Genomic DNA, 16,876 nt, shown 5'->3' on the forward strand with positions numbered 1-16,876 from the left:
GCCATGCACGCCTCCAACTCAATCATCAAGTTTGCGGACGACACTACAGTGGTAGGCTTGATTACCAACAACGACGAGACGGCCTACAGCGAGGAGGTGAGGGCCCTCGGAGTGTGGTGTCAGGAAAATAACCTCACACTCAACATCAACAAAACAAAGGAGATGATTGTGGACTTCAGGAAACAGCAGAGGGAGCACCCCCCTATCCACATCGACAGGACAGTAGTGGAGAAGGTGAAAAATTTTAAGTTCCTCGGTGTACACATCACGGACAAAATGAATTGGTCCACCCACACAGACAGCGTTGTGAAGAAGGCGCAGCAGCGCCTCTTCAACCTCAGGAGGCTGAAGAAATTCGGCTTGTCACCAAAAGCACTCACAAACTTCTACAGATGCACAATCGAGAGCATCCTGTCGGGCTGTATCACCGCCTGGTACGGCAACTGCTCCGCCCACAACCGTAAGGCTCTCCAGAGGGTAGTGAGGTCTGCACAACGCATCACCGGGGGCAAACTACCTGCCCTCCAGGACACCTACACCACCCGATGTCACAGGAAGGCCATAAAGATCATTAAGGACAACAACCACCCGAGCCACTGCCTGTTTTTTTATTTATTTATTTCACCTTTATTTAACCAGGTAGGCTAGTTGAGAACAAGTTCTCATTTACAACTGCGACCTGGCCAAGATAAAGCATAGCAGTGTGAACAGACAACAACACAGAGTTACACATGGAGTAAACAATAAACAAGTCAATAACATGGTAGAAAAAAGAGAATCTATATACAATGTGTGCAAAAGGCATGAGGTAGGCAATAAATCGAATAATTACAATTTAGCAGATTAACACTGGAGTGATAAGTCATCAGATGATCATGTGCAAGAAGAGATACTGGTGTGCAAAAGAGCAGAAAAGTAAATAAATAAAAGCAGTATGGGGGTGAGGTAGGTAAATTGGGTGGGTAGTTTACAGATGGACTATGTACAGCTGCAGCGATCGGTTAGCTGCTCGGATAGCAGATTTTTAAAGTTGTTGAGGGAGATAAAAGTCTCCAACTTCAGAGATTTTTGCAATTCGTTCCAGTCGCAGGCAGCAGAGAACTGGAAGGAAAGGCGTCCAAATTAGGTTTTGGCTTTAGGGATGATCAGTGAGATACACCTGCTGGAGCGCGTGCTACGGGTGGGTGTAGCCATCGTGACCAGTGAACTGAGATAAGGCGGCACTTTACCTAGCATAGCCTTGTAGATGACCTGGAGCCAGTGGGTCTGACGACGAACATGTAGCGAGGGCCAGCCGACTAGGGCATACAGGTCGCAGTGGTGGGTCGTATAAGGTGCTTTAGTAACAAAACGGATGGCACTGTGATAAACTGCATCCAGTTTGCTGAGTAGAGTATTGGAAGCTATTTTGTAGATGACATCGCCGAAGTCGAGGATCAGTAGGATAGTCAGTTTTACTAGGGTAAGTTTGGCGGCGTGAGTGAAGGAGGCTTTGTTCCGGAATAGAAAGCCGACTCTAGATTTGATTTTGGATTGGAGATGTTTGATATGAGTCTGGAAGGAGAGTTTGCAGTCTAGCCAGACACCTAGGTACTTATAGATGTCCACATATTCTAGGTTGGAACCGTCCAGGGTGGTGATGCTAGTCGGGCGTGCGGGTGCAGGCAGCGAACGGTTGAAAAGCATGCATTTGGTTTTACTAGTGTTTAAGAGCAGTTGGAGGCCACGGAAGGAGTGTTGTATGGCATTGAAGCTCGTTTGGAGGTTAGATAGCACAGTGTCCAGGGAAGGGCCGGAAGTATACAGAATGGTGTCGTCTGCGTAGAGGTGGATCAGGGAATCGCCCGCAGCAAGAGCAACATCATTGATGTATACAGAGAAAAGAGTCGGCCGGAGAATTGAACCCTGTGGTACCCCCATAGAGACTGCCAGAGGACCGGACAACATGCCCTCCGATTTGACACACTGAACTCTGTCTGCAAAGTAGTTGGTGAACCAGGCAAGGCAGTCATTAGAAAAACCGAGGCTATTGAGTCTGCCGATAAGAATATGGTGATTGACAGAGTCGAAAGCCTTGGCCAGGTCGATGAAGACGGCTGCACAGTAATATCTTTTATCGATGGCGGTTATGATATCGTTTAGTACCTTGAGCGTGGCTGAGGTGCACCCGTGACCGGCTCGGAAACCGGATTGCACAGCGGAGAAGGTACGGTGGGATTCGAGATGGTCAGTGATCTGTTTGTTGACTAGGCTTTCAAAGACCTTAGCTAGGCAGGGCAGGATGGATATAGGTCTGTAACAGTTTGGGTCCAGGGTGTCTCCCCCTTTGAAGAGGGGGATGACAGCGGAAGCTTTCCAATCCTTGGTGATCTCAGATGATACGAAGGAGAGGTTGAACAGGCTGGCAATAGGGGGTGCGACAATGGCGGCGGACAGTTTCAGAAATAGGGGGTCCAGATTGTCAAGCCCAGCTGATTTGTATGGGTCCAGGTTTTCCAGCTCTTTCAGAACATCTGCTATCTGGATATGGGTAAAGGAGAAGCTGGGGGGGCTTGGGCGAGTAGCAGCGGGGGGGCGGGGCTGTTGGCCAAGGTTGGAGTCGCCAGGTGGAAGGCATGGCCAGCCATTGAGAAATGTTTGTTGAAGTTTTCGATTATCACGGACTTATCAGTGGTGACCGTGTTATCTAGCCTCAGTGCAGTGGGCAGCTGGGAGGAGGTGCTCTTGTTTTCCATGGACTTTACAGTATCCCAGAACTTTTTGGAGTTAGAGCGACAGGATGCAAATTTCTGCTTGAAAAAGCTGGCCTTTGCTTTCCTGACTGACTGTGTGTATTGGTTCCTGACTTCCCTGAACAGTTGCATATCGCGGGGGCTCTTCGATGCTATTGCAGTTCGCCACAGGATGTTTTTGTGCTGGTCGAGGGCAGTCAGGTCTGGAGTGAACCAAAGGCTATATCTGTTTTTGGTTCTGCATTTTTTGAACGGAGCATGCTTGTCTAATATGGTGAGGAAGTAACTTTTAAAGAATGACCAGGCATCCTCAACTGACGGGATGAGGTCAATATCCTTCCAGGGTACCCGGGCCAGGTCGATTAGAAAGGCCTGCTCGCAGAAGTGTTTTAGGGAGCGTTTGACAGTGATGAGGGGTGGTCGTTTGACCGTGGACCCGTGGCGGATACAGGCAATGAGGCAGTGATCGCTGAGATCTTGATTGAAGACAGCAGAGGTGTATTTGGAGGGCAAGTTGGTCAGGATAATGTCTATTAGGGTGCCCATGTTTACGGATTTAGGGTTGTACCTGGTGGGTTCCTTGATGATTTGTGTGAGATTGAGGGCATCAAGCTTAGACTGTAGGACTGCCAGGGTGTTAAGCATATCCCAGTTTAGGTCACCTAACAGAACAAACTCTGAAGCTAGATGGGGAGTGATCAATTCACAGATGGTGTCCAGGGCACAGCTGGGAGCTGAGGGGGGTCGGTAGCAGGCGGCAACAGTGAGAGACTTATTTCTGGAGAGATTAATTTTTAAAATTAGAAGTTCGAACTGTTTGGGCATAGATTTGGAAAGTATGACAGAACTTTGCAGGCTATCTCTGCAGTAGATTGCAACTCCTCCCCCTTTGGCAGTTCTATCTTGACGGAAAGTGTTATAGTTGGGTATGGAAATCTCAGAGTTTTTGGTGGCCTTCCTAAGCCAGGATTCAGACACGGCAAGGACATCAGGGTTGGCAGAGTGTGCTAAAGCGGTGAGTAAGGCAAACTTAGGGAGGAGGCTTCTGATGTTGACATGCATGAGGCCAAGGCTTTTTCGATCATGTTCACCCCGCTATCATCCAAAAGGCGAGGTCAGTACAGGTGCATCAAGCGGGGACCGAGAGACTGAAAATCAACTTCTATCTCAAGGTCATCAGACTGTTAAACAGCCATCACTAACATTGAGTGGCTGCTGCCAACATACTGACTCAACTCCAGGCACTTTAATAATGGAAAAATTGATATAATAAATGTATCACTAGCCACTTTAAACAATGCCACTTCATATAATGTTTACATACCCTACATTACTCATCTCATATGTATATACTGTACTCTATAACATCTACTGCATCTTGCCATCTTGATGTAATGTATCACTAGCCACTTTAAACAATGCCACTTTTATATGTGTACATATCCTACATTACTCATCTCATATGTATATACTGTACTCTATACCATCCGCTGCATCTTGCCTATGCCGTTCTATACCATCACTCATTCATATATATATATATATATATATATATATATTTTGTTTTTATGTACATATTCTTATTCATTCCTTTACACTTGTGTGTATAAGGTAATTGTTGTGAAATTGTTAGGTTAGATTACTCGTTGGATATTACTGCAATGTCGGAACTAGAAGCACAAGCATTTCGCTACACTCGCATTAACACCTGCTAACCATGTGTATGTGACAAATACAATTTGATTTGATTTATTTATTAATAGCATTGTCAACTTCCCTCCTGGTTATTTTGCTCACAACTCACTGTCACTCTGTTTACAAATTAGGCCATCTTATGAATTTAGTACAGAAAAATAATTTGTTTGCAAATGCTGGGGCCATGACATCACGGGCCCCGTGTACCTTAAAGATTCCGCCATACTAATTCATTGGAAAAACAGTTTCCATCATCATTTGTCACAATACAGTTACACAAAAGACAAATTGACCATGTCGAACGGAAACAAATGTTGTCAATCTTTAGAAAATGGTTCCTATATCTTTTGTTTCCATTACACGTGTTGCAATTACATTTTTTGCAACATTGCTTTTGTCAAATTAACCTAGGTCAATGGAATCCTGCCTATTGTAAGGAGAAGGTTTACTTGAGGTCCTTCAAGGTCTTCTTTCTTAAGACTTGTTTCAGTTTATGACTCTGTTTAAGACGGATACTGTGTGCTGTTGTGACTCAGCTGGACTGGGGCTGTCAAGTACAGTATATCTCAGTGTGTCAGGGGCTATATAGATGTCCTCTGTTCCATCTGGCAACCACCTCATCAAGGAAAGAGAATAAACCCAGCAAACCACTTCCTCCTCTTCCTCCTGCTCCTCCTCCTCCTCCTCCTCCTCCTCATTCTCAGCAGCAGTTTGACTGATATACCTCTGTCTCAGCATGGGGGTGCTATCACTGTGACAGCACACAATAGTTCAATTCCCTTTTTCGTTTAGTGGCTCCCGTCTTAGTTGCTCTCTCCTCAGTCCATTCCAAAACAACGATAGCTGTTTGGAGAGTGAATCAAGTGAAGTGGAGATTATAGAGAATTGTGGGGGATCAGACCTGGCGAGACTATTCTAGAAAACACTTTAAATGAGGGCTTCAAAACAGAGGCCTAAGGGCATAACTTTGCTAACTCCACCCCATATTTTGAGTATTGGAATAAGGCCCTTGGGATGTTTACACACCTGGCGCTCAGTGGGAATACCCTGGAGAGATACTCAGCGGGTGGAGGAAGCGGCTGAAGGAAAACGTTTAGATGTATTGGTCTCCTGTCTAAGCAGGCACCAGAGGGAAAGGGGTGCGACATCAGAGACGAAACAGCCCCATGTGCTGCAGGTGACCTGAATTCACTTCAGCCAGCTCCTCCCCTGAAGAAAGGAAAAGGGAAAGCAGGGCAACATGGGTAACACGGGCTGTTCCTCTCCTCAGACAGAATTAGAAAGGCCAGATGAAATATGCATGAGCATGAGAGCATGAAACTTTACTTCAAAAAGTCCCTCTGTACAAGTGCATTTTAAAGTGTTTTCCTTTCGAGCTCTTCAAACAGGGAGAGAGGAGCGGACAGGAGAGGAGAGGATGGCCGAACGGGGAATGAGATAGAGGAGGAAAGAGTGAAAGAAGGGGGAGAGCTTAGAGAATCCCCCTGCTGAAAGCAAAATGGGATAAACCAAAGGAACATTTACTGAGGCCTAACCTACTGATGTCGACATTTCTCAGACTGCATGGAAAACCCTGTGGGAAAACCTATTGTTTTATTTCAACACTCAGTCTCTTTGCTCTATACCAGTGGTTCCCAAACTTTTTATAGTCCCGTACCCCTTCAAACATTCAACCTCCAGCTGCGTACCCCCTCTAGCACCAGGGTCAGCGCACTCTCAAATGTTGTTTTTTCTGTCATTGTAAGCCTGCCACCCACACACTATACGATACATGTATTAAACATAAGAATGAGTGTGAGTTTTTGTCACAAACCGGCTCGTGGGAAGGGAAAAAGAGCTCTTATAGGACCACAAATAATAATATAATAATAATCAATCATTTTTGCTCTTTATTTAGCCATCTTACATATAAAACCTTATTTGTTCATCGAAAATTGTGAATAACTCACCACAGGTTAATGAGAAGGGTGTGCTTGAATGGACTCTGCAATGTTGGGTTTTATTGGAGAGTGTCTGAAATCATTTTCCACCGACAGTCTGTGCCTGTATTCAGTTTTAATGCTAATGAGGGCCGAGAATCCACTCTCACATAGGTAGGTGGTTGCAAAAGGCATCAGTGTCTTAACAATGCGATTTGCTAAGACGGGATACTCTGAGCGCAGCCCAATCCATAAAATTGGCAGTGGCTTCTGATTCAATTAAATTTTCACAGAACCGCTTGTTGCAATTTCGATGAGGCTCTCTTGTTCAGATATCGGTAAGTGGACTGGAAGCAAGGCATGAAAGAGATAACGAATCCAGTTGTTTGTGTCATCCGTTTCGGGAAAGTACCTGCGTAATTGCACATCCAACTAACTCAGGTGCTTTGCTATATTACATTTGAAATTGTCCATAAACTTGAGTTCATTTGCACACAAAAAATCATACAATGATGGAAAGACCTGTGTGTTGTCCTTGTTAATGCAGAGAGAGAAGAGTTCCAGCTTCTTAATCATAGCCTCAATTTTGTCCCGCACATTGAATATAGTTGTATAAATCCCTGTAATCCTAGATTCAGATCATTCAGGCGAGAAAAACATCACCCAGATAAGCCAGTTGTGTGAGAAACTCGTCATCATGCAAGCGGTCAGACAAGTGAAAATTATGGTCAGTAAAGAAAACTTTAAGCTCATCTCTCAATTCTTCACGCCTTGCTTTAACAAAGTTAACAATTTTCACTGTAGTGTCCAAAACGTCTTTCAAGCTGTCAGGCATTCCCTTGGCAGCAAGAGCCTTTCAGTGGATGCTGCAGTGTACACAAGTGGCGTCGGGAGCAACTGCTTGCACGCGCGTTACCACTCCACTATGTCTCCCTGTCATGGCTTTTGCGCCATCAGTACAGATACCAACACATCTTGACCACCAAAGTCCATTTGATGTCACAAAGCTGTCCAGTACTTTAAAAATATCCTCTCCTGTTGTCCTGGTTTCCAGTGGTTTGCAGAAGAGGATGTCTTCCTTAATTGACCCCCCCATAAATGTAATGGACATATACCAGGAGCTGTGCCAGGCCCGCCACGTCTGTTGACTCATCCAGCTGTAACGCATAGAATTCAATGGCTTGTATGTGAAGCAGAAATTGTTTCAAAACATCTCCTGCCATGTCACTGATGCATTGTTTGATGAAGGCATTGACTGAATAGTTTTTTTTTGGCCTGTTCCCCCAGCATTGTCCCAGCCATTTCTGAGGCAGCAGGAAGAATTAAGTCCTCCACAATAGTATGGGGCTTGCCTGTCCTATCCACTCGGTAGCTCACCATATAAGACGCTTCTAGCCCCTTCTTATTAATGGTATCGGTTGCTTTTTTACATGTCTTACTACTCAAAAGTCGTCTTTATTATGCGCAAGAGTGAAGGTTTATCGAGTTGTGAGATAGTAGTTCTGCACATATAACACACTGTGGCTGAGGAAAGGCACTACTCCCAATATAAGTGAACCCCAATCAATATAGTTCTCATCATATTTGTGCCTCTTCGATGGTCCAACGTCCCTGTCTGTTGTTCTGTGCTTTCCCGGGTAAGGGGGCAGTAGTTCTTCAGCTGCATCAGATTCACAACTTTCAGTGTCCATACTAGCTGGGCTAACAACAAATGTAGAATTACTGATGCTAGCTTTGGATGTGCTCGTGGAAGCAGAACAACTTGTGTCGTCGACAGGTGCAGGTGTAGTACTACTGGTAGTAGCAGTAATACCAGTAGAGCTGGTAAATGGACTGTTTGAAAATGTACAGTTTTTTATTTATTATTTAAATGTGAATCACATTTTTATTTGGCGTACCCCCGACGGCATTGTCAGGGATACGCGTACCCCAGTTTGGGAATACCTGCTCTATACCATTATAATTGTCACTAATGTAAGGTGAATTGACCTGGGACAAGGGATGTACTCTAAAACACTATACCACATTTAACACTGGAGCTCCTTCAGAAGTATCCTTCCTTAGGCTTCCTGGGAGTTGACAGCTCCTCCACAGCAGCATTTAGACTGTGTTGGCCCTATAAAGAGAGCACAAATTGTTACAGTGACAAAGTGGCCCTTCTCTTCAGCACTGCAGGCTAATGGAGAGCACAACTCTCTTTCTCTCTGTCTCTCCCAGATCCATGGAATCATTCCTCCCACGCTACTAACTGACAGGGGCTGTGACTGTGCTTAGTGGAAAGTCTTCTGGAGTTCAGCATTTAGAACATACTCACTGCTGTGTGTGTGTGGGGGGGGGGGGGGGTATGCGTGCGTGTGTGTGTGTGTGTAAGCGTGCTTCTGCGTGTGTTGTATGCATGTGCTCTGCACAAGACCTTTTAAGCCAGAAACAGTGACATTGAAACAAACAGTAGGAATCTAGAGATATTGGCTACCTGCAGTGTGATGTTGTGTGTATCTCTGAAGCTCTGCTGAAGACAGACAGACTGCCTGCCTGCCTAGCTCTGCTGAAGACACAGACAGACTGCCTGCCTAGCTCTGAAGCTCAGGTGGTTTTAATAGAAGGGTGTTTCATTAGACGGAGTGGTGCGTGGCAGAAATACATGGCAGGACTTTGATCTGTGTGGTGTTTTTCTGTGTGTGGAGGTGAGAACATGAAACAGCCTCTTTCATATTTAATGAGTGAAGATGGGGCTAAGGAAGGGAGAGGAACACTGAAAGGAGATATTTCCTAGGGCTGTCAACCCACTCCTAGCAGACTCACATATCAGTCACAGCACATGTTAGTGAGTGTGTTTTTGTGGCTGGTGGGGTTGGCTAGTGGTGTGTGGTAGTGTGTGTGAGTAGGGGGGGGGGGGGGGGGGGGCAGTGTATGTGTGTGAGTAAAATGGAGAGACATATGGCATGCATGTTGTGACGGCCCTGAATATTTCTGAACCGTCTCAGTGCTTCTCCTTCTAATAGGGCGCTTCCCCTTTAATTCCCATTAAATAGCCAGCATCAGCTGCGCAAAGGGGAAGTTGTGATTGAGACATGAATGAGGATGTGTACTACCTTCAGTTCATGAAGCTTCGCCATTACGTTTGTTTTGTTGCCTTACAGTGTGTTTTGTAGCCTTAAAGCGAGTTTACCCAGGATTGGATCCACTCTGTGCGTCTGTGGACTACAACTCTCCGTTGGTTTTCGTGGCCTTTTCTCCGCTGGAGATCTGTTGGCGGATTGTCTGACTGACCGACTGACTACAACTTTTTGTACACGGCATTTCATTTGTTTGGGGTGATATATACTGTGACTTATGTAGTTATGAGGACGTATTATTCTTTGGTTAGTCTTTGATACGCTTTATAGTTGTTGCAAAATAAGTGTTATTTTGAGTGTATGAATATACTGGGTTTACGCTACGGACAAACGTTGCGACTAAGGTCACTTGAGTCACTGAACTTATTTACCGGGCTGGACTCTTTATGCCCGAGGTACCGGACATTTCTAAATGAACATAAGTGTACCGGACATTTCTAAATGAACAATTGTTATTGTTGTGTGTATGATCATTTGTTGTTAATACAACCACGCAAAAGAATACACTTGTTTGAAGTTCTTTCCAATGTTTTAAGGGGTTTATGAAAAGTATATTTCCATCCTTACTTTTAATAAGTCCTTTGTATTGGTTTTGACTTGAGGTTATTTCTAGGGGTGCCAGGTAGGTTGAGCCTACCAGAGAAAGCATTGGTTTCTCCTTTTAGTTTGGGAGGGAATGAGTCCCATCTGGTCCGTCAAGTCACACCAATACAAAGGACTTATTAAAAGTAAGGATGGAAATATACTTTTCATAAACCCCTTAAAACATTGGAAAGAACTTCAAACATGTGTATTCTTTTGCGTGGTTGTATTAACATAAATGATCACATACACACAATATAAAAATTAATGCACTTATGTTCATTTAGAAATGTCTGGTACCTCGGGCATAAAGAGTCCAGCCCGGTAAATAAGTTCAGTGACTCAAGTGACCTTAGTCGCAACGTTTGTCCGTAGCGTAAACCCAGTATATTCATACACTCAAAATAACACTTATTTTGCAACTATAAAGCGTATCAAAGACTAACCAAAGAATAATACGTCCTCATAACTACAGAAATCACAGTATATATCACCCCAAACAAATGAAATACCGTGTACAAAAAGTTGTAGTCAGTCGGTCAGTCAGACAATCCGCCAACAGATCTCCAGCGGAGAAAAGGCCACGAAAACCAACGGAGAGTTGTAGTCCACAGACGCACAGAGTGGATCCAATCCTGGGTAAACTCGCTTTAAGGCTACAAAACACACTGTAAGGCAACAAAACAAACGTAATGGCGAAGCGTCATGAACTGAAGGTAGTACACATCCTCATTCATGTCTCAATCACAACTTCCCCTTTGCGCAGCTGATGCTGGCTATTTAATGGGAATTAAAGGGGAAGCGCCCTATTAGAAGGAGAAGCACTGAGACGGTTCAGAAATATTCAGGGCCGTCACAATGTGCTTGTATTGTGTATGACAATGTCTCCAGAATCCTGATTGGGTATACAAAAAAAAATGTGTGTGTGCTTGAGATTGTGTGAGTGACTGTCTGTGGGATATGTGTGGGTAAGTGTGTGTGTACTTGTAAAAGTGTGTGTGCTTCCCATCAGCCTCGGTACATTATCACCCCATTCTGACTGATGTTTGTAGTTAGGAGATATTATCTCCATTCTCCTGATTAGTCTCTTCTGTCTGTCTGTCTGTCTGATTAGAGCGGCTCTCACTCTGGACCAGTCTCAGTACCACCACACTGGTCACAACCTCATAGCCTTAAATGGAATCAGGCTCAGGCTGGCTGTCAATGCACCAGTCCCCCTGGTCAGTGTGGTGTGACGAGGGAGAAAGAGAGAGGCAGAACAATCCTGTCAGACATGAATGATGGGAGGAGGTTAGGGTTGGGGAGAGATCCACTTTGATCACTAAGTACAAGCACAGTGTGCTGAACCTACTGTATACCCCTGGTGAAATAGAGAGGGAGGGAGGATGATCAAAAAATTCCCTGATGAAGATGCACTTGAAGTGGAGGTTGGGTTAGTGACCTCCGTAGTGTGAGTCAGCTTTAGCCCAAGTACTAAGCCATATAAATAGAGTTACTTTCAGCCATATTGAGTGTACCCACGAGTGTTCCAGTAATGTTGATGTGGTGTGAGGGGCTTTACCGTTCTAGTAATTTTATGTCTATGGACGCAGCTCCCTCCACTCTCCATATTGGGAGTTACAAATCAGTTTCACATTGAGTTTTCATGAAGTGTCAAGTTGTCCCCAGAAATAAAGGAACATAAAATTAAGAAATTCAACCAAGACAAAAAAGATAAGGCCGAGGACAAAGTCTACTTCTGGAGAAACTCTGATAAAATAGGTCCTGCTCCTCCTCTCCATGACAGACGCAGGAGGGATGGCGCTCACTTCTATCCTCTCTGTCTGACCAACGCTCTACAACCAGCGCCTCATCCGCGTTCAGTGCCAGTATTTTATCTCTATCATTGAATCTCTTGATCCTCTCCCTGAAAACACTTTGTTAGTTACTTTTGATGTTGAGTCGTTATACACGAATATTCCACATGAGGGCGGTATTGAAGCTATGGAACATTTGCTTCTGTAACATAACCCTAATGAACTACCTTCCAGTGCATGCATTATAACATTGCCTGAAATAGTACTCACACACGACTGCTTCATGTTTCTAAACGATTTCTTTATTCAGGTACTGCTATGGGATCCCCCATGGCTCCTAACTAGGCTAATTTGTATGTGGGTTACATTCCATTTTCATCCTCTTTCAATCCTCTCAATCGATTTTTGTTCTATGGAGAGGTGATGCAAAACAGCTCCAGGCATTCCATGCTTTTCTAACTCTTGTTCTGAGCATCTGAGATTTACTATGCAATCTGACACACGTCAAATTAGTTTCCTTGATCTTCTGATCTTGTGTGAGGATAATGTTCTATACATTGATCTTCACAGGAAACCTACTGATCGTAACAGTTTGTTTAGGGCTGATAGTTGTCACCCGCTTCCCTTGAAAAGCAGTATGCCCTACAGCCAATTCTGTTGAATCAAAAGAATTTGCAAAAAACAATCAGATTTTGACAGAAATATGTCTGAGACTCAAAGAAAATTCAAGGAGAGGGGGTACAAAAATGGTCAAATTAATACTGCCATTGAGAAAATTCAAAACAAACCGAGACATGACCTTTTTCAAGGACAGTCTCGCAAAAAGAAGCATTCTTGCTTTCTAACTGCCCTCTATTCAAAATGCTCTGAACATATTAATGGAATCGTTCACAAACATTGGCCCATTCTAAGATCCGATGACAGTATCGGTAATGTGTTTTCGGACCCTCCCTTGGTAGTATTCTCGCGGGGCAGAAATCTCAGAGAACAACCGGTAAACTCTGATTTACCACCCCAAGATATCCCTGCACAACGTGTATTTGCGGCCCTACTGGATGGAAACTACAAGTGTAATGGCTGTGCTCAATGCAATGGCACTTATAAATGTAGATCCTTCAAACACCCACAAACAGGGAAACAGATTCCAATAAAAGGTGTTAGGTGTTGTCCTTGTGGTAAAAATTATGTGGGTAAAACAAAGCGCGAATTAAAAGTATGAATCTCGGAGCATCGTAGCACTATTAGGTGCAAAAACTCGACTTACCCAGTTGCGGCCCACTTTTTGAAAGCAAACCACTCGATTTCGTCCTTACGTTATATTTTATTTATTTTATTTCACCTTTATTTAACCAGGTAGGCAAATTGAGAACACGTTCTCATTTACAATTGCGACCTGGCCAAGATAAAGCAAAGCAGTTCGACACATACAACAACACATAGTTACACATGGAGTAAAACAAACATACAGTCAATAATACAGTGAAAATAAGTCTATATACAATATGAGCAAGTGAGGTGAGATAAGGGAGGTGAAGGCAAACAAAATATATATATAAATAAATAAAAAAATATATAAAAAGGCCATGGTGGCGAAGTAAATACAATATAGCAAGTAAAAAAAATAACACTGGAATGGTTGGTTTGCAGTGGAAGAAGGTGCAAAGTAGAGATAGAAATAATGGGGTGCAAAGGAGCAAAATAAATAAATACAGTAGGTAAAGAGGTAGTTGTTTGGGCTAAATTATAGATGGGCTATGTACAGGTGCAGTAATCTATGAGCTGCTCTGACAGCTGGTGCTTAAAGCTAGTGAGGGAGATAAGTGTTTCCAGTTTTAGAGATTTTTGTAGTTCGTTCCAGTCATTGGCAGCAGAGAACTGGAAGGAGAGGCGGCCAAAGGAAGAATTGGTTTTGGGGGTGACCAGAGAGATATACCTGCTGGAGCGCGTGCTACGGGTGGGCATTGCTATGGTGACCAGCGAGCTGAGATAAGGGGGGACTTTACCTAGCAGGGTCTTGTAGATGACCTGGAGCCAGTGGGTTTGGCGACGAGTGTGAAGCGAGGGCCAGCCAACGAGAGCGTACAGGTCGCAGTGGTGGGTAGTATATGGGGCTTTGGTGACAAAACGGATGGCACTGTGATAGACTGCATCCAATTTATTGAGTAGGGTTTTGGAGGCTATTTTGTAAATGACATCACCGAAGTCGAGGATTGGTAGGATGGTCAGTTTTACAAGGGTATGTTTGGCAGCATGAGTGAAGGATGCTTTGTTGCGGAATAGGAAGCCGATTCTAGATTTATCTTCGGATTGGATATGCTTGATGTGAGTCTGGAAGGAGAGTTTACAGTCTAACCAGACACCTAGGTATTTGTAGTTGTCCACATATTCTAAGTCAGAGCCGTCCAGAGTAGTGATGCTGGACAGGCGGGCAGGTGCAGGCAGCGATCGGTTGAAGAGCATGCATTTAGTTTTACTTGTATTTAAGAGCAATTGGAGGCCACGGAAGGAGAGTTGTATGGCGTTGAAGCTCGCCTGGAGGGTTGTTAACACAGTGTCAAGAGAAGGGCCAGAAGTATACAGAATAGTGTCGTCTGCGTAGAGGTGGATCAGAGACTCACCAGAAGCAAGAGCGACATCATTGATGTATACAGAGAAGAGAGTCTGTCCAAGAATTGAACCCTGTGGCACCCCCATAGAGACTGCTAGAGGTCCGGACAACAGACCCTCCGATTTGACACACTGAACTCGATCAGAGAAGTAGTTGGTGAACCAGGCGAGGCAATCATTAGAGAAACCAAGGCTGTCGAGTCTGCCGATGAGGATGTGGTGATTGACAGAGTCAAAAGCCTTGGCCAGGTCAATGAATATGGCTGCACAGTACTGTTTCCTATTGATAGCGGTTAAGATATCGTTTATGACCTTGAGCGTGGCTGAGGTGCACCCATGACCAGCTCTGAAACCAGATTGCATAGCGGAGAAGGTATGGTGGGATTCGAGATGGTCGGTAATCTGTTTGTTGACTTGGCTTTCGAAGACCTTAGAAAGGCAGGGTAGGATAGATATAGGTCTGTAGCAGTTTGGGTCTAGAGTGTCTCCCCCTTTGAAGAGGGGGATAACCGCAGCTGCTTTCCAATCTTTGGGAATCTCAGACGACACGAAAGAGAGGTTGAAAAGGTTGGTAATAGGGGTGGCAACAATTTCAGCAGATAGTTTTAGAAAGAAAGGGTCCAGATTATCTAGCCCGGCTGATTTGTAAGGGTCCAGATTTTGCAGCTCTTTCAGAACATCAGCTGACTGTATTTGGGAGAAAGAGAAATGGGGAAGGCTTGGGCGAGTAGCAGAGGGGAGGGCAGTGCTGTTGACCGGGGTAGGGGTAGCCAGGTGGAAAGCATGGCCAGCCGTAGAAAAATGCTTATTGAAATTCTCAATTATAATGGATTTGTCGGTGGTGACAGTATTTCCTATCTTCAGTGCAGTTGGAAGCTGGGAGGAGGTGTTCTTATTCTCCATGGACTTTACAGTGTCCCAGAACCTTTTTGAGCATCGAACATGTTACCCTCCCTAGGAGAGGGGGTGACCTCGACAATTTATTGTTTAAACGAGAGGCTGCCTGGATCTTTAATTTAAGACCAATGTGTTGGAGGAAACACCGTTCAACTGGCGACCAGGTTCAGCCCACAGGCAAGTAAAGCCTCACCAGCCAAACCCTCCCCTAACCCGGACGACTCTGGGCCAATTGTGCGCCATCCTATGGGACTCCCGGCCACAACCGGTTGTGGCACAGCCCGAATGAACCCTGGTCTGTAGTAACACCTCTAGCACTGCGATGCAGTGCCTTAGACTGCTGTGCCACTCGGGAGGCCCTACCTCAACTTTTTAAATGATGAGTCACTCACTATTGTGCAGCACTCACTAGGTGATCTATATACTGATATATGTAGTTACACTATGGAATTCACAACTAAATGTTTGCCAGCTAGATATCTAATAACTATAAAGTTAACTTTCTAAAATGTGCTAAAGCTGTGCAGTTGTGTATTTGATTTGCTAACTTAGTAGCTGGTTATCTAGCTAGCTAGCTAAGTGGTTTGCTTCTTGCAATCAAGCTCCTCTTGGTAACAGCAGATAATTCCCTCCTTGTTCAAGAGACAGCATTTGTTTTGTGCGTGCAGCAAACTTTGAGTAGCGTTTTTGAGTATAACTTTATCAGATGGGATGTCTATTCTGCAAATAGCTTATGTCAGAGACTGTATAAAATTGTTAGCATTTAGCTAGCATTCGCTATTGGATTTTACATGTACTTGTTAGCATTGCTAACCTTTGAATTGAGATTAGTGTTCATTGCCGGTATTATCGAATATCTCGGGATGGAACAAGGTCAGTATGAAGGTACACTTCTCCTGATGCCACAGTGGTGGCTCATCATATCAGAGTAGATACAATGTGTAGGAACACCTGCACCATCATCACCGACATGACTGAAGTTATGATATTCTACGTTCCACTCAAAGGTTTATTTTTGTCCACGACAGTTGACAGCTACTGTGTTAGATCCACAGTCAGTCTATTCTGAGACCCCACTGTAATGGTGTAATGTGTTCCAGTTAAATATTGTGTGGGCTAAGGGGCCCAGGAGCTATGTACGTGCTCCAGATACAAACATTTAAACTATATCCAAACATCGCTGGCATCATAACTGAATATTTACAAAATAGAAAGGATGGCAGGACATGAATATTTAAAATCACCCCAATTCAAACGACTCCATCTATCAGTGTGTTTGGTGTAGTGTGAGAGTTCAGGAGATGGTTGGGGTAGACCTGTGGGTCCATATTGACATTGATTTTAAGTAACCTTTGGTCCGCTACTTGATAAACAGCCATTCTCCTTCACACTCGTGAATTTTGGATCGGAATTTTGATTGCAAATGCTGATGGGATTATCATGTGTCTTGTCTCTTGAGTTTGTCCAAATGTTTTGATAGTGTTTGCAAGTCTGGAGGCTCATAGACCTCACACAGTATTCAGTAACTAGCA

The 16,876-nt window shown here is 44.2% G+C and overlaps 1 protein-coding gene across 10 annotated transcripts in view; it reads left to right on the forward strand.

Moving 5' to 3' along the window:
• LOC129838228 (membrane-associated guanylate kinase, WW and PDZ domain-containing protein 2-like) overlaps positions 1-16,876 on the forward strand; it is a 316,505-nt gene that overhangs the window by 240,919 nt on the left and 58,710 nt on the right. The window lies entirely within an intron of this gene.

Source organism: Salvelinus fontinalis, chromosome 39 (assembly GCF_029448725.1).
Source record: "Salvelinus fontinalis isolate EN_2023a chromosome 39, ASM2944872v1, whole genome shotgun sequence".
Taxonomy (NCBI): Eukaryota; Metazoa; Chordata; class Actinopteri; order Salmoniformes; family Salmonidae; genus Salvelinus; species Salvelinus fontinalis.